Below are 23,443 nucleotides of genomic sequence, written 5' to 3' on the forward strand. Positions count from 1 at the left end.
TCTAACAACTCCCAAGGGCTGGAAGCTGAAGCTAGACAAATTCAGACTGGAAATAATGGAAAAATTTTAACAGTGAGGGGAATTAACAGTTTTTCAGGGGCTGTAGTGAGTTCCCCATCACTGGGCATTTTAAAATCAGGACTGTATGTTTTTCTAAGAGAGATGCTCTAGGAATTAGTTAGGGCAATCCTGTGACCGGTTATACAGGTGGTCAGACTACTTGGTCACAGAGGTCCCATCTGGCCTTGGAGTCTATGAATTTATATACAGAAGTGATGCCACCATCCTATTCTGACTTAATATTCCCCTGCTGGCCCACCCCAGGTTTGTGTTATATCTCTAAGACTTGGTCTACACCTAAAGCCTAGATTGTCCTGGCTCTGTCACTTGGGAGTGCAAAAGTGGTCCCTTCTGGCCTTAACCTCTATGAATTCTGCTGTTGACCTAGCTTCCGCCTCTCTGGGAGATGCATTTACTACACCAAGAACCACTTCCATTGGTGTAGCAAGTGTCTAGACTACAGCGCTGCGCACTGCACAGTCCCTGAGATCACGGCCCCCGCTGTGCCGAGCGCTGCACAGGCACCAGCCAAGATTGGGGCCCTTACTGCGCTAGGCGCTGCACAAGTGAGAGACAGTCCTTGCCTCAAGGAGCTCAAAGTCTAAATAGAGAAAGGGTGTGTTGTGCCTTTTTGCTCTTTAGATAACAGCAATACGAAGAAACCCAGAGCAGAGCTGGCTCCCAAATAACCAAGATTACTAATCTCACACACATGCCAGGTCTAGACCCACATTACTGCTCTGGTTGCCTTCAGCAGCTTTTAAACAATGTAACACACTGAGCACCACTAGACAGTTCACAAGCTATTCCTATATGCTACAGGGGAGGAGGGGAAACTGAGGCACAGAGAAAGGCAGTGATTTGCCAAGGTCACACAACAGGTGAGGAGCAGAGCTGGAAACAATCTAAATGTCCAGCCCTCATCCCCCTCCTTCCCAAGCCAGGCATAGAACCCAACCCAGGGATCCTGATTCCCAGGCCAGTGGGAATACAGTGCCCATCACCCAAAGCATTTATGAATCCCCACTCTCAGGAGGAGGGAAATTGGCAGAGAGAGGGGAAGGGATTTCCCAGTCATGCAACAGGTAAGGAACAGATTCAAGGACTCCTGAGCCCCAGCCCTCCTGTTTTATCCCACCAGACCCCACTCCCCTTCCAGAGCTAGGAAGGGAACCCAGGAGTGTTGAGTCTTCCTCTAACCCCCAGCTCACGTTCCACCTTCCTAAACCAGGGCTAGAACCCAGGCCCCTTGGTATCCTACCCACTGACCATATTGGTCTTGCTCCCTGCCATGCCTCCCAGAGGTAACTGTCCAATTAGAAAAGAGGCAGGGAGTCAGGGCATAGTCAGGGCGCTCTTCCCCTGGATCAGAACCAGGAAGGGTACCTACTGTGAGATTCGCTCTGAGGAGGAAGCGACGTCAAGGCAGCGCCTGCCCTGGCTGGACGTCCCTGATCGCCTGTGTCTTTATACACAAGCTGTGCTAGCCCCCCGGAGTGATGCCAGGCTGGTGGGCTGGAAAATCCGCCTGCACTTTGACAGCGATTGCTCAACAAATAAACAGACTCGCCGGGGGGGGGGGGGTAGGAGTCAGAGCATGGAAGGTCCAGTTCATCGCCCCCTCATGAGCCTGCCTGGAGGCCTAATGCCTCAGGGATGAGTCTTCTCGGAGGGGAATGGATGCACTTAGGGAGAGGTGGTGTGGGCTAGTGGGTAGGGCAGTGGTCTGGGAGTCAAGCAGGACTCCTGGTTTCTGTTCTCAGCTCTGAGTGTGGAGTAGGGTCCAGTGGTTGGAGCAGGGGGGTGGGAGCCAGGATGCCTGGGTTCTATTCCCAGTTATAGGAAGAAAGGGGTTCTAAGGGCAGGGGTGAGACACCTGGGTTCTAGTTTAAGCCCTGAGATGGTTGGTGGAGTGGAGTGGGTTAGAGCAGTGGTGGGCTGTCTTGTGGTTAAGACCTCAGCCTGTGATTCAGGGGATCTTGGTTCTTGCTCTGCCACGGACTCTCTATGGGACCTTGGGCAAGTCACTTCATCTATCCTGTGCCTCAGTGTCTACCTTGCAGCCCACCAAATAGTCCTTTCTTTCTCTCTTCTTTTTAGACTATAAGCTCTCCAGGGCAGCTGTCTCTCACTAAGCATCTGCGCAGCACTCGGCATGACGGGAGCCCCAATTTTGGTCAGGATCTGTGCAGCACCTGCCACAGTGGGGGCCCAATCTCAGCTGAGGTCTTTAGCTACTACTGTAATTCACCTAGTAATCAAGAGACTGCCTGCCATTGTCTGTCTGTACATCTCCTAGCACCATGGAATCCCAATCCTGATTGGCATCTCTCAGCACTACTGGTTTATAAATAAAAAAATAGCACTCATAACCTCATTGGACCAAACACACCTGCTATTGTTCTGAGCCAGCTGGCACCATACCGGTAAGATAAATACACCGGGAACATTTCCCTGCAAAATTAGATGGTGACATGCAGACGGCGAGCTGAATACTCAAGCCCTCATCAAAGGGAAATATTCAGCTCTTCCTTCTCATCCCATTTGCTGTATCCACCGGTGTCTAAAAGGTGCTACCCATTCAGAGGGGAGATTCCTACAGGGGCTGGGCCATGTGGACAGAACTGAGAACCAGTGGGAATGAGCGAATCAGGTATCGAATGCCAAGACGTGATGCTAATGTCTCATGGTTAAGACTCACACTTGGGACACGGCTGCATGAAGGCTTCCTGCAGAAAGCTCAATCCCCGTGTTGTGCAGCTGCTGTTTTCTATCATACGTGTTTACAACAGGAATAAATAAAGCTTCACTGGACAGTAAGGAAAGACAGGGGAATAGAAAACACTAAGAGGGTGTAGTCTTGGTCTACACACAAACTGGGACCTAACCAAAAAATAAAATAAAATCACATTTTAAGGCCAGCAAGGGACAGTTTGGGAGTAGACAGATTGGGACTACATATCAGTGGGGTCAAGTGGCTAAGGGCTGGCAGTCAGGACTCCTGGGTTCTGTGCCCAGTTCTGGGAGAGGAGTGGGGGGGGGGTCTAGTGGATTAGACTGGGCGGATGGGAGTCAGGGCTCCTGGGTTCTATTCCTGTGGCATTCAGCAATCGCTCAGTGCTTCTGGAGCTTGCAAGAAAACTGCTTTATTCTGTGTCTGGTTTCAGCTGGCTGTGCATAGCAAGAGCTTCACAGTGCTCACCCAGACTCTGTCTGGGAATGTCAACCTTTAAAGGCACAGCCCTTCATACCACAATTCCCAGCTTTGGAGGGGAGTAGGGTATAGGGGTTAGAGCAGGACAGGCTAGGAGTCAAAACTCCTGGGTTCTATCCCTGGCTCTGCTAATATGTGACCCTGGGCAAGTTCCCTCACCTCTCCGTGCCTCAGTTTCCCCTCCCACCCTTTGTCTCTTTTGATTGTAATCTGCTTGAGGCAGGGAATGTATTTGTGTCTGTGCAGCACCTGTTACAATGGGGATCTTGGCTGGGCCTCTAAAGTGGTCAGTATTATAAGAAAAACTTGCCCGTTTAAAGTGCATCAAGTTGTACATCAAATATTTTTATCGTTTGCATTACAGTAGCAGCTAGAGAGATTGGGGCCCCTGTCAGACCAGGTGCTGAACGAACTCCAAGCGGCATCAGGACACGCACTGGGCTGGGAGCTGCACAGATCCCAACCAAGATCAGGGGCCCCGGCTGGCTGGGTGCTGCACATACCCCAAATCGAAATTGGGGGCCCAGATGTGCACAGCAGTGACATTCGGTGAAAAACAGTCCCTGCCTCAAAGAGTTCACAGTAACAGACAAAGGAAGGATTGATTGGGGAAACTGAGGCATGGAGAGGCGAACGGAAGTGCCCAAGGTCAGCAGCCGAGCTGGGAATAGAATCCATGTGTCCTGACTCTCAATCCAAGGCCTTAGTCTACTAGATAATACTGCTTGTTCCAACGCCCTGGGCCAGCAGTATCCAAGAGGGCCTTGCTCTGCTCTCAGCTATGGCCCTCATTAGTGACACAAGTAACGGCACTGGGTCTTTTTCCCCACCTTAGCCCTTGTACTCGACACCTTTCCACTGGGACGTGAAATCCATTCTGAGTGTACAACACACCACTCGACACGCAGCCGGCAGCACGAAAACTCTGCCCCTTCTCCTCCCTGCGGAGCTGCACTAGACAAGACTTGTGACCTACTTTCTCTGCAAGAACACCCGCGCTGAGCGATCAGAGAGAGACATGCCAGTGTCGGGAGAAGATCGCTTGAAACAGAGTCAAGGCGACAAATGGAGACGGCCTCAGCTTGTTAATTGCTCCCTGATCTGATCAGAAGTGGAATTATAATTAAACAGCAAATGCAATATCCGAAGACTTGTCTTAAAAAAAAAAAAAAAAAAAACCCCAACCCACCAACCAGAAAATGGTGTGTTCTTACCATGTAGCAGCTAATACCTAGAGAAAATCCAGAATGGACAAGGTAGTTTCTAGTTTTCGCACATGGTGTGACTTGGTCCCAATCTGTAAGGACCCACCTGCGGAACAGAAATTTGATAATGGGCTCTTCAATCTAGCAGACAAAAATCTAACAAGATCCAGTGGCTGGAGGTTAAAGCAAGAAATTCAAACTGGAAACAAGGTGCCAATTTGTAATAGCGAGAGGGATAAATCGCCGGACTCTCAGGGCACGTCTACACTACAAAATTAACCAAGTTGACATACAGCCACCGCAATAATTACATTGATTTTTAATATTCACACTATGATCCTTCTGTCGGTCGTGCACGTCCTCACCTGGAGGGCTTGCGCCGATTTAACTGTCAGTGTGGGGCACTGACAGCCCAGAGCCCTGCCATCCGGGCCCCATTGTCAGCCCCTGGGGGCAGGGCTCCAGGCTGTCAGCCCCCTGGAGTGGGATTCTGGGCTGTCAGCCCCCAGGGCCTGACAGCCAGAACAGTCAACTCCCAGTGTCTACACTGACACTGCATCGACCTAACTACATTGACCTAAGCTCTGTGCCTCTTTGCAGAGGTGCAGTTATTAGGTCAATGTAGTGGGCGACTTAGATTGGCAGGAGCAAAGTTGTAGTGTAGACGCTTACAGAGCTAGGTCGATGGAAGTTGCATTATGTCGACCTAATTCTGTAGTGTAGACCAGGCCTGGGTCACTGGCAATTTTTAAATCAAGATGGGAAGCTTTTCTGAAATAGCTACTCTCGCTCAAACAGGAATTAATTCAGGGCAGTCTTATGGCCTGTGTTTTACAGATCACAACGGTCCCTGCTGGCTTTATAATCTATTAACCTACGGTAGCAGGTCAAGCTCAACTTCAGCCTTCCCCCAGTGGTTACCACAACCTGCTACCACGTGTGAAAGCTACAAACTGCCTTGGATTGGACCACAGTTTTAGTCAGGGCCGGCTCCAGGCACCAGCCAACCAACCATGTGCTTAGGGCGGCACCTTGGAAGGGGCAGCCAATCTTGGGGTGGCGGGGGCGCTCGGGGTTTTTTTGGTTCGGTGGGGCGGCGCTTGAGATTTTTTGTTTGTTTTTGTTTCAGCGGCGTGGCACCGGATGGGGAGAGGGGGGGCAGGGGCTTGGGCAGCGCAGAGCTGGGTGGGGCGGGGGTGGGGGCAGCACGGCGCTCGGGGCTTTGGGCGGCCCGGCGCTCGGGGGAGGGGGTTTTGGCAGCCCAGCCCGGCGCTTGGGGGGGGCCGGGGGTTTGGCAGCGCGGGGCTGGGGGGGGGGGGGGGGGGGGGGTTTCGGAAGGGCGGCACTCTTTTTTTTTTGCCTGGGGCGGCAAAAAAAGTTAGAGCCGGCCCTGGTTTTAGTTACCACATCTTAGCGAACATGGTAAGAAAACTCCTTTGTTTCCAGTGTGAATGCAACCAATGGAGCTGATCAAAATGTTTTCTCCAGAATGGCTTTTCCGACTGAAAGTGCGGTTTTGGTCAAAATGGAAATCTTCATAGAAAATGCCCATTGTGTATGACATTATTTAGTTTCTTGGAGGAAAAAAAATAAATCAGTTTTCAGTAAGTGAATTTTTTTTTTCAATTTTTAGCTAAAAAGTTTCAATCTTCCAATAACCAAAAGCTTCATTTTTCAGTTTTTCCCAATAACCACAATATTTTGCTGTTCAGTTTCCCAATAACTGAAATGTTTGATTTCTTGGATTTCCAACATCTGAAAGATTTTGCTTTTCAATTTTTTAGGAAGAGCTCTAATGTGGTGGGATAATTTGCCCCCATCTGCTACTGCAGGGTTCATAAACCTTCCAGGGACGCATGTGAGATGCTGGCACAAATGGGCCAGTCCTCTGATATTGATGCTAACCTTCCAGATCCTCTCTTCTTTTCACAGCTGTGCTCTGAGTGCATTAAGAAATAAGGGCTGCTAAGGTTTGTTGTTTGCTTGGTTTTCTGACCTTGCTAATATTTACCTATCCTTTTAGGTTTTGCTTCTCCAGCACAAAGCACGGAGCGGGGAATATCACCCTGATCACACTGCTTGCCGAGACGCACCCCTTTGGAGTAATTTGGCTCAATCAGAGGGTTGTGTGTACTGAGTTTTTTCCAAAGTGGCTTGGTTACTGGTAATAGTACAGTAGCACCTACAGGCCCCAGACCAAGATCAGGGCCCCCAGCTCACAGACCCTGACCAAGATTAGGGTCCTCAATGTGCCAGGCACTGCCCAAACCCCAACTGAGATCAGAGTCCTCACTGCACCAGGCGCTGCCCAGACCCCAACTGCCCATCAGTTTAGATCTGCAACAAGCATGTGCTGCGGACCTGCGGGATCGGTCGACGCTACGCACAGCTCATGGTCTCAGACACCATCCGATGGTCCAGGGCACATCACCGGCCACCAACAGTACCAGGAGGCGTGAGCCAGAGTGACATCGTTCTTCGACTACGAGACAGGGACCAAGAGACTTTCTCCGTTGGATCATATGAACTGGAACCATAAACTCCCTGAACATTAAATCTCACCAAATGAGGGGTCAATCCATCCTCATCATCATATCCACTCATTATACTCCACACCCGAACATGACCACTCTATGAACTTCATACCCTCATATCTCAATGCCTGTACTTTGACCCATCAACCTTTTACCCACAATCGGGGATATTGCAGATTATGTATTCCTTATGCCACCCAATCTTAAACTAAACTTTGCACCCTCGATAATCTGTACATTATTCCCTGATAACCAGAAACTTCTATGCTTAAACTCTGTACCGTTTACTTTTTTTTTTTTTTTAAACATTGTAATAAAATCTTTAAATCTCTTCTCCACTAAGGTATACTGACTGGGAAATCTCAGGATAGCTCAGTGGTTTGAGCATTGGCCTGCTAAACCCAGAGTTGTGAGTTCAATCCTTGAGGGGGCCATTTAGGAATCTGGGGCAAAAATCTGTCTGGGGATTAGTCCTGTTTTGAGCAGGAGTTTGACTTGATGACCTCCTGAGGTCCCTTCCAACCCTGATATTTTATCTCACCCTGCTCAAGTTGTCTGCAGACACATACCCCTTTGGAGTAATCTGGTTTAATGGAAAGCTTGTGTGTAGTGAGGTTTTTGCAGTGCCATGTAATTAGTTATGGTAGTGCCTAGAGGAAAACTGCATATTTGGGGAAAGTTTCAGCCAAACTGGTTCAGCCCTTTCCAAGAATGAGGTCAGGGAATATGTTGTTGTGCCCATGTTTTTTGAAAAAAAGGCCTTCACATCTTTTCTTTGAAAAGATCCAACGTCTCCATGTTTTAGAGCAGGGACTTGAAATTTGGCCACGGGCTGGCCTTGGGTTCCGGGAGGTATCTTTTGCTGTCCTCAGGAAAATCTGCCCAAATCTGAGCCACGTGATAAGCCTTTGGAAAAGCTCATTGTGTATAATTTTCTCATGTCCCTTCTTATTTCTATCCTTTCTAGCGATGCCAATCTCTTCAATGTCTCTTCACAAAAGAGTTTTCTAAGCCCTGGATCAATAGGGAAAAAGCATTCTCGCCTGTTTGCTAAAAGCAAATATGGGAAACCTGCCAGCATTATCTGTTCCTAAGAGATAAAGTGGAGTTGGCTCTTCTAAAGGTTCAGGGACTCTGCAGCGTGGAGGTAACAGCAACAAGCAACAGTGGCTCTGAGATGCTAAAAATGCCAGAAAGATGGCAACTCTTGTTGCATGCAGTTAGCTACTGAATCTCTTGGCAGATTCCAAATAATTCTATAACCCAGGGGTGGGGGGTAATGGGCTGGGAGCCAGGACTCATGGGTTCTGTTCCCAGCTCCAGGAAGGGAATAGGGCCTAGTGGTTAGAGCAGGGGGGGAGGCAGGAGTCAAGACTCCTTCTTCTATCCCCAACTCAAGAGGGGAGGGAAATCTAGTGGTTAGAGCAAGGCAGGGACAGGGAATCAGAACTCCAGGGTTCTGCCCTTGCCTCAAGGAGAGGAATCTAGTGATGGGGGGAATCTAGTGGAATCTCTGCAGATTCAGGCAGGCAGCGCTCAGGGCAGCTCCCCACTCTGAGAACAATCAGCTCAGGTTCTTTACAGACTCAGGAAGGCATCGCTGTGTTAGTGACACTTGGGGCAACTCTCCCAGGTTGGAGCAATCAGCTCTGGCTCTCTGCAGACTCAGCCAGGTGACTTATACCTAGGTAACATTTTCCAGCTTTTCTCTCCCACCACAAGAGCTAAAAACTGTCCATATTTTACTACATGGAAGCTGAGATTCTGCTGCAATCACATGACTCCAGGAGCCATGGCCTGAGTCAGCAGATTATAGCACCTTTGCATCAATCCAGCCCTGCCCACCAGATCTGGCAGCAAAGTGAGTCAGCAGAAGAGCTCTGCACCATCAACCAACACCTTTATAAAGCCCAGTCACCCTGTCCTGAAGAGCTATGCAAATACATGCTCTTACACTACACCATGACCCCATCAATTGGTGAGCTCAACACAGGGATGACTGGGTGAAATTTAATAGATTATCTTGGTCTGATCTGTCTATCACAAGCTAACAGCTTTAAACTTTATGAATCTATGACAGCCACCCGCAGTCTCCCCTTTGTGGCCTGCAAACAGTTTTAGCTGCACAGCCTCCCCCCCTACCGCCCGCTCCCCAAACATAAATTAGCCAGAGTACAAGCAGATGCTCCAATTACCAATGCAAATTGCTAACCATTCCGAGTTGAAATTTACAACGCCTCCGAAGACATCAGTAACCAAGGCAATAAAACCCAGGCTTTATAGTATTTTAATAATTCTTACGCTCCCAAAAAATCACCCTCTGTTAGAAGAGGTTGCAGCTCAGATTCACGACTGACCGGCTGTGTAATACCATGCTGAGGGAGCCAGCTGGGCTTAATGGTGTAATAAGCGTGCATTTGTTGCTGCTAAAACGGCACACAATTGGGACTGTCTACAGGCCGCTCATTTAAGGTGGATTTTTTTCACAACTGATGTGGTTTTTCAGTGTGAAAATGAGCCTAAAGGTGATCAGAAAAAAAAAAAGCTTATTCTTCCAAAAATTTGGACAGTGAAGTGTGCACAGGTACTGTGGGGCAGTCTGGGGGGATTCACTGTCACACAAGCATGGGGATGCATCCACATTAATGTATTACTGATCTAACTCCTGTCTAATTGGATCACAGGGATTGCCAGACTGGAGCAGAGCCGGGGTCCATCTGGCTCGGTATCCTGTCTCAGACAGCGGCTTGCACCAGATGCCTCAGAGGAAGGTGCAAGAACCCCACAACAGCATATGGGGGATAATCTGCCCCGAAAGCGGGTCTCAGCCTGATCTCTCTGCCTGGCCAAGCTTGTGAAAGCCTTACACTCAATTCAATGGCATGTCTCTGTCTGTTAGTCCTTCTGTCTGTAATGTGATAACCTTTCAACACCACAGCCAATCAACTCCAACATTTCAGGGAATGTTCCAGGCACCACTAGGCACTATGGATTTTGGGGGAAATGAAGGAGGAAAATGGAGGACATATGAAGCCCCTACCAGCTCTTTAGCACAGCCTCAAGCACCTCTGCAATGGTCCACTGATCAAACAACTGGCTGATGGCACATTAGGACCCTCCGGCATAACACCAGCCCATCCCACCAGGGGATCCTCCCTGCAGAGTGCCTGGTGACACCTTGAATGACCCATCACCCAGAGAGAAAGCAGAATGGGGAAGAATGGGCACATGTGCACAGCCTCTGGTCCCTGGTATGGAGGAATGGGGCAGACAGAACCACAGGCAAGTGGGGGTGAAATTGGGGACTCTTATGGGAGGAGGGGGCCCACAGAGCCCCTGGCCTGGAGGGGGAAGGGATGATGTGGGGAAGAGTAATGAGGGTTCAGACAGACCCCCCACCATGCAAGAACAGGGGACCCTGGTATGGGTTCACACAGACCCCCCTTGCGTGGGGAAGGGAGGATGGAGGGCACACAGAGCCCCTGCCTTATGGGGGAAGGTGGTAATGGGGGCACACAGAGCCCCTGGCAGAAGGGAGGTTGGGGGACACAGAGATGCAGAGTCCCTGAAATAGAGGGGGATGTGAGGGTGACCCCCAGGGGCAGTGGGGGGAGGGAGAATGGAGGGATGCAAGGACTGACACAAACTACAAAGCATGGGACCGGCTCATACTTACAGGGAGGCTTATGCCCTGAAGCAGGAGGTTTAAAATCCCTTCCAGAATTTGTGTTACCTTCAACTATCCCAACTCTGGCTATTCTCCTTCTCCAGATCATTGTCCAATCCCCTTTTGACCTTGCTAAGATCTTGCCCTAATGGCTTCCTGTGCCAAGGAGTTCCACAGGCTTGTTACACATTGCCTGGGGCGGGGGAGAATATTTCCTTCCCTCCATCTTTGAATCTGTTGCTTTTTAATTTCACCAACTGCCCCTCTTGCTCTTTCTTGTGTTACCAGACGGGGAGAACGGAGGGTCCTGCTCTCCCATCTCTAGCCCAGTCATTATAGTATAGGCTCCTATCATGTCTCCTCTCCTCCGTCTCCTTTCTAAGGCAAGCAGCCCCTGTCTCTGCAATCGCCTTCCGGATGAGCGTACTTGTGTGTGTGGTGTAAACGGGTAATGTGCACTAAGGACATACCAAGACGCCACATCATTGCTTTCCCCTGCAGCAGAAAGTCAGTCTGCAAGGGTCCGTTGTCTGTCACTATTTGGCAACGGGGCGACAATATTTTTGTACCACCCCAGACTGACTGTGGCCTTCATGCATCGGCCTGACACAAACCTTATTAAATAACACTGCTTGAGGGGGAGTCCTCAGGCAGACCGTGCAAACATTGAGCTAAGGAGGCAGTATCGCCTAGTGGACAGGACACTGGATGGGCCTCTCTCTCTGTAAACAGCTACATGGGGAACAGAAATTTGATACTAGGCTCTTCAGTCTGGCAGCCGAAGGTCTAACAAGAGCCAAGAGCTGGAAGTTGAAGCTAGATAAATTCAGACTGGAACTAAGGCCACATTATTAACAATGGGAGGAATAAACCATTAGAACAACTTCCCAAGGGCAGTGATGGGCTCTCCAGCACTGGCAGCGGCTATATGGAGATGGGATGTTTTTCTAAAAGATCTTCTCTAGTTCAGCCAGGCATTAATTCAGGGCAGGCCGATAGCCCATTATGCGGAGCTCAGACTAGATGAACGCAATGTCCCTTCTGCCCTTAGAATCTATGAGACTTGGGTTCTATTCCTGGCTCTTCCACGCACCTGCTGGGTGACTTTAGGACAGTCACTTCCCCGCTGTATGCCTCAGTTTCCCCACCTGTTAAATGGGAATAATGATACAGGCTTCCTCCATGTAGTGCTTTGAGAACAAAGGGTGAATAGCACTAAAGAAGAGCTAGGGATTATTAGTGCATGAGAACCAGAATGCAAGACTAGTGAGAAACAACCGTGAAGCACACCAGTCTGCCCATACAGAGAACTGAGTCAGAGGGGGGCCTTTAAAATCATGTCAATTTCAGGCCTGGTTAGTTTCGCAGGTGGAAGCAATATTGCTGGCTCTTGCACTTTTACCATGAGCCTCAAAGTGTCTGGTATCTTCCTTAAAGCCCATGCTCCCAGAGTCCTGGGATTACAGGCAAATCTCAGTTTCAACTAAAAATAATCAAGTTTTGAGCCCTCACCCTGGCAGAGAAAGGCAAGAAAACATGAGCCTTTCCAATCTTGTGATTTTTTGAGGCCGTAGTCCTGAGTTTTTTCAATGCCTGGGGCTGGCAAAACCACGGGGCGGGGGGGTATATTTTTTTTTAAGCATTGCAGAAAGCAGTCCTCAGGCACAAGACATCTGGAAGATTTTTTCAGCCTCCATCACAGCAGCTCATCATTTCACTGTCTCACATTTCTGAACATGCTTTGCAGTGCTTTCAATGTGCCAGCACACAGTGCCATCTGGAGCCCATAGTGGGTGTCTCAGGCATTGTCATCTACCTTTATGACGACAGTTTGGCAGATGCCACACTAGCGATCAGCATGCAAAGAATGAGTCGTAGTGATAGCGATGTCTCCCTGCGGCTGAGCCTCACCAGCAAGAAGCTGCATAAAGGTTAGATCACGCAGAATGGACGGTCAGGGAAATTCCTAGCAAGGCAGGGAGAACTAGGAGAAAGTTTTCAGCAGAAACTTGTCTTCCACCGAAAAATGCCCATTTGGAAACACTGGAACATTTTGCAAATTTGTGGTGGTTTTCCCAAATTGTTTCAGTTGGGAAAAAAAAAAAATCCCTAAGTTTTGATTCAACAATTTCAAAAGGAAACATTTCAATTTTCCAGTTCAAAATGCCGTTTGGGTTCAAAATTCTCTTTAATTTTATTTTTTTAAACGTTGGAAACTATTTTAAAATGTTCCAAATCAAACAAAGCATTTTGTTGCAAGTTAAACAAAATGGTTTGCCTGACCCAAAAGTAATTTTTCTCCACTTTTCAATTTGCTTAAAGTTTTCTAAAATTTGACTTGTGTCGAAAATGTTTTCCTGAATTGCCATAGAGCCAAAAATCCATTATTCACCCAGCAGTAAATGCAAAACAAGCAACCAGTGTCAGAACTCCTGATTCTCCCTTGTAATAAACCCTAGCTCTCAGAGCACTTTACAAAGGCAGTCAGTATTATTATCCTCATTTTACAGAAGGGGACACTGAGGCACAAAGAGGTAATGTGACCTGCCCAAGGCCAGTGGCAGAGCCAGGAATAGAACCCACGGCATCACATGACTCAGAGGTAGGGTTTTAGAAAACCGCCCACTATCGTGAGAGTTGGCAACACTGAGACCATAAGTTGATCAACCACTAGATCAGAGCTCAATGCAGGACTGACTGGGCGAGTTTCTTTGCCGTGTGTTATGCAGGAGGTCCGACAGATGATTACAAAGGACTTGGGCACTTTGCAAATGTTGTATCAGGTGAGGGGTTTCCAGTTGAAATAGGGAAGTATTAATGCCACTGGACAAGGCACTGGGGTAAGACAGATCTCATCTGGATACTGTGTGCAATTCTGGCCACCCATGTTCAGGGAAGGTGAATTCAAATGGCAGAGAAGGGCTCCTTGGGCGATGGAAAGCAGATCTTACCCGAGGAAACTGAAAGAGCTGGGCTGATATGACGAGGTTGGCTGTGATGATCCAGAAGCTTTCTTCCTGTGTTCCTATACGTTACCCCGTCTCTACACGAGAATGCGGCTATTACTGGTTTTGCCAGCAGAAGCTGGCCCCGGGCCCTGCACCCACTGTCTATTGCGGATTTATTTCGTGCCATACCATGGAATCATTAAGCCTCTTTAGAAGCAAGCTAAGGACAAGCGAAGGAAAGCATTAAACTTCCAGAAGCAACGTAGGTCTGCTCAGGACACAGCTGCTGTCAAAAAAAGCCAGCAAGAGATTAGGATGCAGAAGGAAGAGGATGGAGAATAATACAGAGAATCCAGCCTAGCCCTTTGCTATCGCAGACAACCCCAGCAGAGAATCCCAGTCAGAAGCATATCCAGCTCTGTCTTCAGACTAGTGTTTGCCCCCCACTGCTCCTATGGGGAGGTTGTTCCAAAACCTCCCGCCTCCTCCTCAGCTCCAGCCTCAGTTGATTCCTGGCCAGTTTATCCTCATTTGTTCTTGTGCCAACACTGTCCGTTAGCTTCAACAGCCCTTTTCCCTCCCTCGGAATCAGTCTCTGCTCATAAGATCAGTTCTCTGTTCCCCTGAACAGCTGTGACACTTGCAGGATTACTCAGGGGGAATCACTGCTGTCTGCTCTTAGTGCCAGGGAGCCCTGTCTGTGCCCATCAGGACAAACTCGCCCAAAACTACTGGCTGCTGGCAGCACAAGCGCTCCCACTCCAGGCTCGCAAGCCCTCTCTTCCCTCTGCGGGCTAGCAATTTGTGCACCTCAGACCTTAGACTCCTGGAGTCCTTGGGGGCAGAGCAGAGATAAGCTGTGGCTAACTCTATGGAGATAGTTCTCCCCAGAGCTCTGGGGCACAGGTCCCTCCAAACCTGTCTGTACACCCTGCTGCGTTACACTCAAGTGCACAGTCCCTCGACTTCTGGACCCTGGCAATGCCCACAGATTCGCTGCTCTGCCGTTCCCTAGCTTCACCTCAGTGCCATGCTCTGCTCTCCGTAGCTCTCAGCACATAGACATCCCTATGGTCAAACCAAAGAGACGTTTATTTGACAAAGCTCAAGCCTGAAGATAAAGATCCAAACTGAAGCAAGCATAAGGATTGAAAACGTGGTAACAGATCAAAGAAAAATATAAAACACAATCTAGAGGCTGTACTTCGTAAGCAGTCCGCTTCTCTGCCAGCAGTCAGTCCATCCATTCGAGAGAGCTGGAACCCACTTCTTGTGAGACATGCTGGTAGAGTATCACTTCAGTAATGGATACCATCTTGCACCCTTCTTTCTCCTATTATACAGTTCCAGACCTTGCCTCTTTTCATAACCTGGCCACTTGGGTAACCTCAGTTTGCCCCATTGGCCCCCTACTCAAGATCTTTTTCTTGGGCTCTTTTGTGCTTTGTAAAGGCCCAAGTCTGCACCTTATGGACACTGTGAACATTTGGCTGGGCCAAAGATGTCCATTGTTCTGACTCTAGATTGACTTAGGTCTGAGAACCACCCCACCACAGGTGCATCACTTCCAGCAGCATCAGAACATGATATTCTACATGTTATATAACTCTTAAAATATTCTCTGTACATATATCCTGCAATAACCATGACAACCAGCGAGTTCTTTGCTTTCGGCAGAGACCACACATGGCCCCCCGTGTTGAAATATCATGAAAATGGCAATCACAGGGGACACACACCCATCTGGGCACATCTAAACAAGTCCTTCAGTATAGACTCATAACTGTACCTCCGGTCTGTTGCCAACATGGGGCACCTGGGTCACATCAGCCTAGGGGCCCTTCTCGGCCAGTTTGGATTCATAAGTCAAAAGGAGAAAGTCGAAAGGAAATGTTTCAATCATTCCCTCTTGATAATTTCAACATCACTGACAGTCCTGTGAAACATTTCGATTTTGTTGAATCAGTATTTTCCAACAGAAAAACGTTCCGCCGGGAAATTTTCAACCCACTCTCGCATTAGCTAACCTCAAGTGAGCAATCAGTTAACTCAAGGGACGTATAACTCTCAACTTCTTGTCCTAACCTAATCCCCGGTGCTGATGCAGGTTAAGCCAGGCCTGGCGTGGAGGATATGAGAACATTTGCAGAATCTCTGACGGAAGACGCCAAAGTGTTAATACTCAATCAAGTGCCTGAGCCGTATTTTATTCTAACCACTGCTCCTGTCATGCTGCTTTGACTGGAAGAGCTGCAGAATGAAATGAGACACGAGCTAATCAGCCATTCTGTTAGGGTAGGCGAGAGCAATTTGTACAGACAGTTCTCTGCATCGTACACATGCAGCCTTCCCCCGCTCTGCCTGGGAAATAAAGTTGACATCAAATACCGTGCTGATCAGCGTGGGCCCAAGGCTCTTTGGGGAAAGACTGCCCTTTTGTTCTGTGTTTGTACAGCACCTAGCGCACCAGGCTCCTAAGCACTACTGTAAGCTATAGCATTCGCAGATAAGAGACCTACAACCACACTTCTGACACGGATTTAGCTCTGCATCAGAGTTGGTCCTGGGAACTATATTCCCAGCTACCCCAGCAAAAAAAAAAAAAAAAAACCTGCAATGAAAAGAATTCCCCCACACCCAAAATTCCATCCAATTTTTTTCTTTTTCTTTTTCTTTTAATTTTGGGCAGCTGAAACCTGAACATTGTTTTTGGCAACCAAACCAATTCGGTTAAAAGCTGAAAACATTTGGGACAAAAACATGACAATGTTCACAAACAGGAACAAATCAGGGGAAGAGGGCTTTTAATCACTGTTTAAAACTGGTTAGCATCTGTTTAACTTTAGGGGGCAAAGCTCTTTGGTTAAGATTCAGAACCCACTGTCTCATCAGTTGATGAACTGGGAGTTTTCTCCATCCCTGGTCTCGTTCTTCCCAGATTCCTCAAGCAAAAACAGAAGAACAGACTTTCTAAGATGACAAACAAGCAAAAACAAACCCTTTCAGGTTTTGCATTATATGGCAGTAAAATGGCATAAAAATCTATTTTGGTTGGTCACTAGAAATGGGCGACAGGGGATGGATCACTCGATGATTAACTGTTTTGTTCATTCCCTCTGGGGCACCTGGCATTGGCCACTGTCACAGACAGGATACTGGGCTAGATGGACCATTGGTCTGACCCTGTATGGCTGTTCTTATGTCCAATTCTGGACAAAAAACGGCCTTTTTTTGTAACATGTTATCAACAAATAATTTTCCATCAAAAAACAAACATTTGGATGAAAACATTTTGAGTGGCTCTATTTGGGACGCTTTGAAACTGAATGAAAGTGCTGCAGGCACAAACAGCTGTCCAGACACGTTAGGGATGGACTGGGACAACTATGGAAAGTTGAGACTTGAGCCATCTGGGAATGTTTGCTAACCCATTTTTTCCATCAAAAAACGCAAATTAATTGAAATCGAAACAAATTCAACAAATTTTCTGGCTCAAAGAATTTTGCAAAGAAGTTCTGAAATTGTTGAATTGTGACATTTTCAAATTGGAAGGCTTAGGTTTTTCAAGTCAAAAAGACTTTCAATTTACTAACATTTTGAAATGAAGACAAAAAAAGTTAAAGAAAAAGGTCAAAATCCGGATTGAAACTCTTGGAATTATCTGAATGGTTTGACTGACCCAAACGGATGTTTTTTTAACATTCGGTTTGTGAAGTTTTCAAGATTTCAACTTTTTGTCTCAATGCAGGTTAGGAAAATCATTTCCTGGCCAGCTCTAGTGGAGATCCTACTTAAAGAAAATACAACCAAAGCAATCCCACACCACATCCCATCCCATCCTACAACTCAGTCATGTGATCGTGGTGCATGGCACCTTCATAATAGGATCCACCCTCCTCTTTCTTACAGCCACTGTGTCATTACTGGTTTCTGAGTCAGCACCCATTGAAACTGGCTAGGCGGTTCACACCTCAGAGCTGTTGTTTCAGGCTCTCTGCAAACTCAGCTGTTCTTCACAACAGAACAGCTGGAAACCAAGGCCTTGTCTGCACACAGTTTTGGCCAAGCTTGTCAAATCTAACACTCAATTTGATGGCATTTCTTTGTCTGCCTGTAACACGATAACTGGACCACCAAATCCAATCAATTAATTCCCAATTTCTGGGACTGTGCTAGGCTGGTATTGGCACGGGAGGATCCTGGAATGCAGGCAAGGGGAAAATGGGGGTCACACACAAAGCCCCTGGCATAGGGGGCAGAATTAGGGATCCTGGTCTGAGGGAAGAGGGACTGGGGGGTACACAAAATCCCCGACATGAGGGAAGGGGTGGAGGGGTTCAGAGATGCCCTAAAAGAAAGGGATGTGGGAGGGTGGCACCCAAGGAACTTGAATGGATGTGTGTGTGTGTATTTGGGGGAATGGAAACGGAGGACTGCAAGAAGCCCCTGATATGTGCAGCGAGCTCTGCTGACAGAAGCTATGAAGTGTGTGCCCCTCTACTCGTATGGATATAATCCTGTTGATTGCAGGGGTGATTTTTTGACTGATCTAGTACAACCCCTACTGTGGATGCAGTTATCATAGAATATCAGGGTTTTAAGGGACCTCAAGAGGTCATCTAGTCCAACCCCCTGCTCAAAGCAGGACCAATCTCCAGACAGATTTTTACCCCAGTTGCCTAAATGGCCCCCTCAAGGATTGAACCCACAACCCTGGGTTTAGCAGGCCAATGCTCAACCCACTGAGCTATCCCTCCCCCCATTATACCCATGTAAAGGTGCCTTGTACCAGTATGGCTCATTCCCTTTCCTGTACAGGCAACAGCCATACTAATCTAAGAACTTTTATACCAACTGCATCCACCGTTGTACTGCTTTCACTAGACCTGAGTTGTTAAAGTGGTATTTAGTGGGTGTTATCAAAAGAAAACAGATTCATAGATTCTAAGGCCAGAAGGGTGAACTGGGATCATCTAATCTGACCTCCTACAAAACATGGTCATTAAAACAGCCCTGAATTAATTCCTGGTTGAACCAGAGCAGATCTTTCAGGAAAACATCTAATCTTGATTTACAAATTGCCAGTGATGGAGAATCCACCACAGCCCTTCGGAAGTTGTTCCAATAGTTAAATGTTCACCAGCGAGGGGAATTATGACTTATTCACATGTAAACTTTCTATTTCAGAAGGTTGAAAAAGCTACTAGAGGGGAAGCTGTTCTAGACTTGATTTTAACAAATAGGGAGGAACTCGCTGAGAATTTGAAAGTAGAAGGCAGCTTGGGTGAAAGTGATCATGAAATCAGAGTTTGCAATTCTAAGGAAGGGTAGAAGGGAGTACAGCAAAATAGAGACAATGGATTTCAGGAAGGCAGATTTTGGGAAGCTCAGAGAGCTGATAGGTAAGGTCCCATGGGAATCAAGACTGAGGGGAAAAACAACTGAGGAGAGTTGGCAGTTTTTCAAAGGGACACTATTAAGGGCCCAAAAGCAAGCTATTCCGCTGGGTAGGAAAGATAGAAAATGTGGCAAAAGACCACCTTGGCTTAACCACGAGATCTTGCATGATCTAAAAAATAAAAAATGGAAACTAGGACAGATTACAAAAGGATGAATATAGGCAAACAACACAGGAATGCAGGGGCAAGATTAGAAAGGCAAAGGCACAAAATGAGCTCAAACTAGCTACAGGAATAAAGGGAAACAAGAAGACTTGATATCAATACATTAGAAGCAAGAGGAAGACCAAGGACAGGGTAGGCCCACTGCTCAGTGAGGAGGGAGATACTGTAACAGGAAACTTGGAAATGGCAGAGATGCTTAATGACTTCTTTGTTTCGGTCTTCACCGAGAAGTCTGAAGGAATGCCTAACATAGTGAATACTAATGGGAAGGGGGTAGGTTTAGAAGATAAAATAAAAAAAGAACAAGTTAAAAATCACTTAGAAAAGTTAGATGCCTGCAAGTCACCAGGGCCTGATGAAATGCATCCTAGAATACTCAAGGAGCTAATAGAGGAGGTATCTGAGCCTCTAGCTATTATCTTTGGAAAATCACGGGAGACAGTAGAGATTCCAGAAGACTGGAAAAGGGCAAATATAGTGCCCATCTATAAAAAGGGAAATGAAAACAACCCAGGAAATTACAGACCAGTTAGTTTAACTTCTGTGCCAGGGAAGATAATGGAGCAAGTAATTAAGGAAATCATCTGCAAACACTTGGAAGGTGGTAAGGTGATAGGGAATAGCCAGCATGGATTTGTAAAGAACAAATCGTGTCAAACCAATCTGATAGCTTTCTTTAATAGGATAATGAGTCTTGTGGATAAGGGAGAAGCGGTGGATGTGGTAAACCTAGACTTTAATAAGGCATTTGATACAGTCTGGCATGATATTCTTATCAATAAACTAGGCAAATACAATTTAGATGGGGCTACTATAAGGTGGGTGCATAACCGTACTAAGAGAGTAGTTATTAATGGTTCCCAATCCTGCTGGAAAGGTATAACAAGTGGGGTTCTGCAGGGGTCTGTTTTGGGACCGGCTCTGTTCAATATCGTCATCAACGACTTAGATATTGGCATAGAAAGTACGCTTATTAAGTTTGCAGATGATACCAAACTGGGAGGGATTGCAACTGCTTTGGAGGACAGGGTCATAATTCAAAATGATCTGGACAAATTGGAGAAATGGTCTGAGGTAAACAGGATGAAGTTTAACAAAGATAAATGCAAAGTGCTCCACTAGGAAGGAAAAATCAGTTTCACACATACAGAATGGGAAGAGACTGTCTAGGAAGGAGTACGGCAGAAAGGAATCTAGGGGTTATAGTGGACCACAAGCTAAATATGAGTCAACAGTGTGATGCTGTAGCAAAAAAAGCAAACATGATTCTGGGATGCATTAACAGGTGTGCTGTGAGCAAGACACGAGAAGTCATTCTTCCGCTCTACTCTCTGCTGGTTAGGCCCCACCTGGAGTATTATGTCCAGTTCTGGGCACAGCATTTCAAGAAAAATGTGGAGAAATTGGAGAGGGTCCAGAGAAGAGCAACAAGAATGATTAAAGGTCTTGAGAACATGACCGATGAAGGAAGGCTGAAAGAATTGGGTTTGTTTAGTTTGGAAAAGAGAAGACTGAGAGGGGACATGATAGCAGTTTTCAGGTATCTAGAAGAGTGTCATAAGGAGGACGGAGAAAACTTATTCACCTTAGCCTCTAAGGATAGAACAAGAAGCAATGGGCTTAAACTGCAGCAAGGGAGGTTTAGGATGGACATTAGGAAAAAGTTCCTAACTGTCAGGGTGGTTAAACACTGGAATAAATTGCCTAGGGAGGTTGTGGAATCTCCATCTCTGGAGATATTTAAGAGTAGGTTAGAGAAATGTCTATCAGGGATGGTCTAGACAGTATTTGGTCCTGCCATGAGGGCAGGGGACTGGACTCGATGACTTCTCGAGTCTATGACCCTTCCAGTCCTAACATCTATGAACCTATGAAATTTGTCTAGCTTCAGCAACCAGCCATTGGATCCTGTTAGAACTTTGTTGGCTAGAGTGAAGAGCCCATTATCAAATTTCTGATCCCCATCTAGGTATTTAGAGACTGTGATCAAGTCACCCACCCCCTTAACCAGTAGCATAGCTAGTGGGGTGCAGGGGAAGCAGATGCTTTCCCTCACCACATTTTCCAAAAGAGGCACCTTGGGTTACCCATGGCGCCAGCGGGCGGGGCCCAGCCCACTCTCCGCTCTGAAGCTTGGCCTGCCGGCCGCGCTGAACTCCTGCAGGCAAGGGGGTGGGGGGCAGAGACTGGTCCCTGCGGCGGGGTGGCACGGCGCCGGGCACAGGAAGCGGAAAGCGGCAGCACTAGCAACTGCAGCAGCGGGGCTGGTACCAGGAGGAGCATGGAGCGGCCGCGAGAGGTGGGTGCGAGTGGCCCAGCTCCCCCTGCCTGGGGCTCCCCTCGCCCGCCGCGGGCTCCTCCTCTGCAGCGCTTCCCGCCGTGGGGCTGGGGCTCTCCCGGGGCTCTGCCCTGCACACGTCCAGCACCCCCGGGGCTGCTCCTACCTCCCTGGGCTGTCCCCAGATCCCCTCTCCCGGGGGGGGCTGGGGTCCTGCTCCGGTTTGCACCCCTCTGCCTCCTCCGTGGGGCAGGCAGCCCCAGGGGGTTGAGGCCGTGTCACCCCTTCCCCAGCTTCCCCCTCCAGGCTCCAGCAGCCCCCGCACTGCCCTGCTGGGCCTGTTCAGCCCTCGGCCCCAGCAGGGGGCTAACCTGGGATGGGGTTCGCGCCTAGCGTGCTCTGAGCTTGGGGCGAGGCGGAGATGGAGGAGCGGGCATTCAGTAGCCCCACCAGCCGGACTACCAGCTCCACAGAGCCGCCGCCGCCTCCTCGAGGCCAGGCGAGGCCGTGGAGACCCAGCGGGACCCCGCGCCCTCCCCAGTCGGGGAAGAGACTGAGAGTCCCTCCCATTCGGCCCAGATGGGAAGGTGAGTGACCGAGCGCGCGCTGGGCGCTCGGCCTGGGGCCCACTGCCCCATCCATCCCGCAACACCCCATCTCGCCCGGTGCCCCGCCCGGTGCCCCCCAAGGCCCGCCAGGCGGATGGCACCAGGTCCTGCCCCCATGCAACCCGCCCCTACTGTGCAGGTGCAGGGGGCGGCCCGGCCCGGGGGGAGCAGCAGCAAAGCCCCACCCAGAGCTGGTGCAGGAGTCAAGCGGGGCTCTCAGCCCAGGCTCTGGCATAAGCCTGCAGCGGGGAGTGGAGCCACCCCCCCCGCTGGCTCAGCTCAGCCCAGCCCCGCTCTTAAAGGGACACGGACCCCACCGCGGCTCAGCCCGGCCCGGCGCACATGGGGGTGTCAGGGTGCGTGCAGGGGGCTCCTGGGTGCCTGCAGGGCCCTGGCAATAGATGGGTCTGGAGGAGCCAGCCAAGGGGGGCGGGGGGCATGAAGTGGCCGGAGGAGGAGCCAGGGGGTGTGGCCAGAGGAGGAGCCAAGGGGGGGTGCCTTTTTTATGTTTGCTCCCCCCTGCTCTTAAAACCTGGCTATGCCACTGTCCTCAACCTTCTCTTTGCTAAGCTAAACAGATTCAGGTCCTGCAGTCTATCACTGTAAGGAATGTTTTCCGGAGAACTATTGGGATGTCACCTAGCCAGAGCCTCATGCCCCTCCACACTTTGGAAAACACGCAGAGCTCATTATTTATCCATGAAATGAATGCTGGGATACACAGACAGACAGACACACCGGTAATAAATTCTCTACTTCCCATCACACAGAAACAGAAAGAAGGTGAATTCTACGGAAGCATTGGCAGGTAACGCTACAAGAATCAGATAGAGACACAAGATTAGTGGAGAACACTGAAGAGAGAGAGATTTCAAAGGTTTTAAGAGATATTTAAAGGGTAGCTAACATCCCCTTGGAAGGACTGGACCTGCCATTCTGCTGGGGAGAAAATGCAGCACAGATTGAGTTAATATTTAGCATATTATTACTTGCGTGTGTTACGGTAACAGAGAGGAGCTAGCTGAGATTGCAGTCCCTGTCATGCAGGATGCTGCACAGACCCTGACCAAGATCAAGGCCCGCACTGTGCTAGGCCCTGCACAGACTCTTCTCCCCCACCCCCCCAACCAAGATTGCAATGCCTATTATGACAGGGCCCCATAGATGCATAGTGAGAGATTTACCCTCCCTCGAAGAGTTCACAGTCTAAAAGAACAGGAGTACTTGTGGCACCTTAGAGACTAACAAATTTATTAGAGCATAAGCTTTCGTGGACTACAGCCCACTTCTTCGGTATCCATCCGA

General features: G+C 48.6%; 1 protein-coding gene across 4 annotated transcripts in view; it reads right to left on the reverse strand.

Annotated features, from left to right (window-relative positions):
- PC (pyruvate carboxylase) overlaps positions 1–23,443 on the reverse strand; it is a 254,067-nt gene that overhangs the window by 165,846 nt on the left and 64,778 nt on the right. Inside the window, exon 1 of one of the 4 annotated variants that reach the window (XM_034776011.1) lies at positions 1,451–1,594. The exons of 2 other annotated variants lie outside the window; for them this stretch is intronic. The gene's annotated coding sequence lies outside the window, so the exon portion shown is untranslated. Of the gene's footprint in view, positions 1–1,450; positions 1,595–23,443 lie in introns of those variants that run through there. One more of the 4 variants, XM_034776014.1, reaches the window with a different exon arrangement.

This window comes from Trachemys scripta, chromosome 7 (genome assembly GCF_013100865.1).
Source record: "Trachemys scripta elegans isolate TJP31775 chromosome 7, CAS_Tse_1.0, whole genome shotgun sequence".
Classification (NCBI taxonomy): domain Eukaryota; kingdom Metazoa; phylum Chordata; order Testudines; family Emydidae; genus Trachemys; species Trachemys scripta.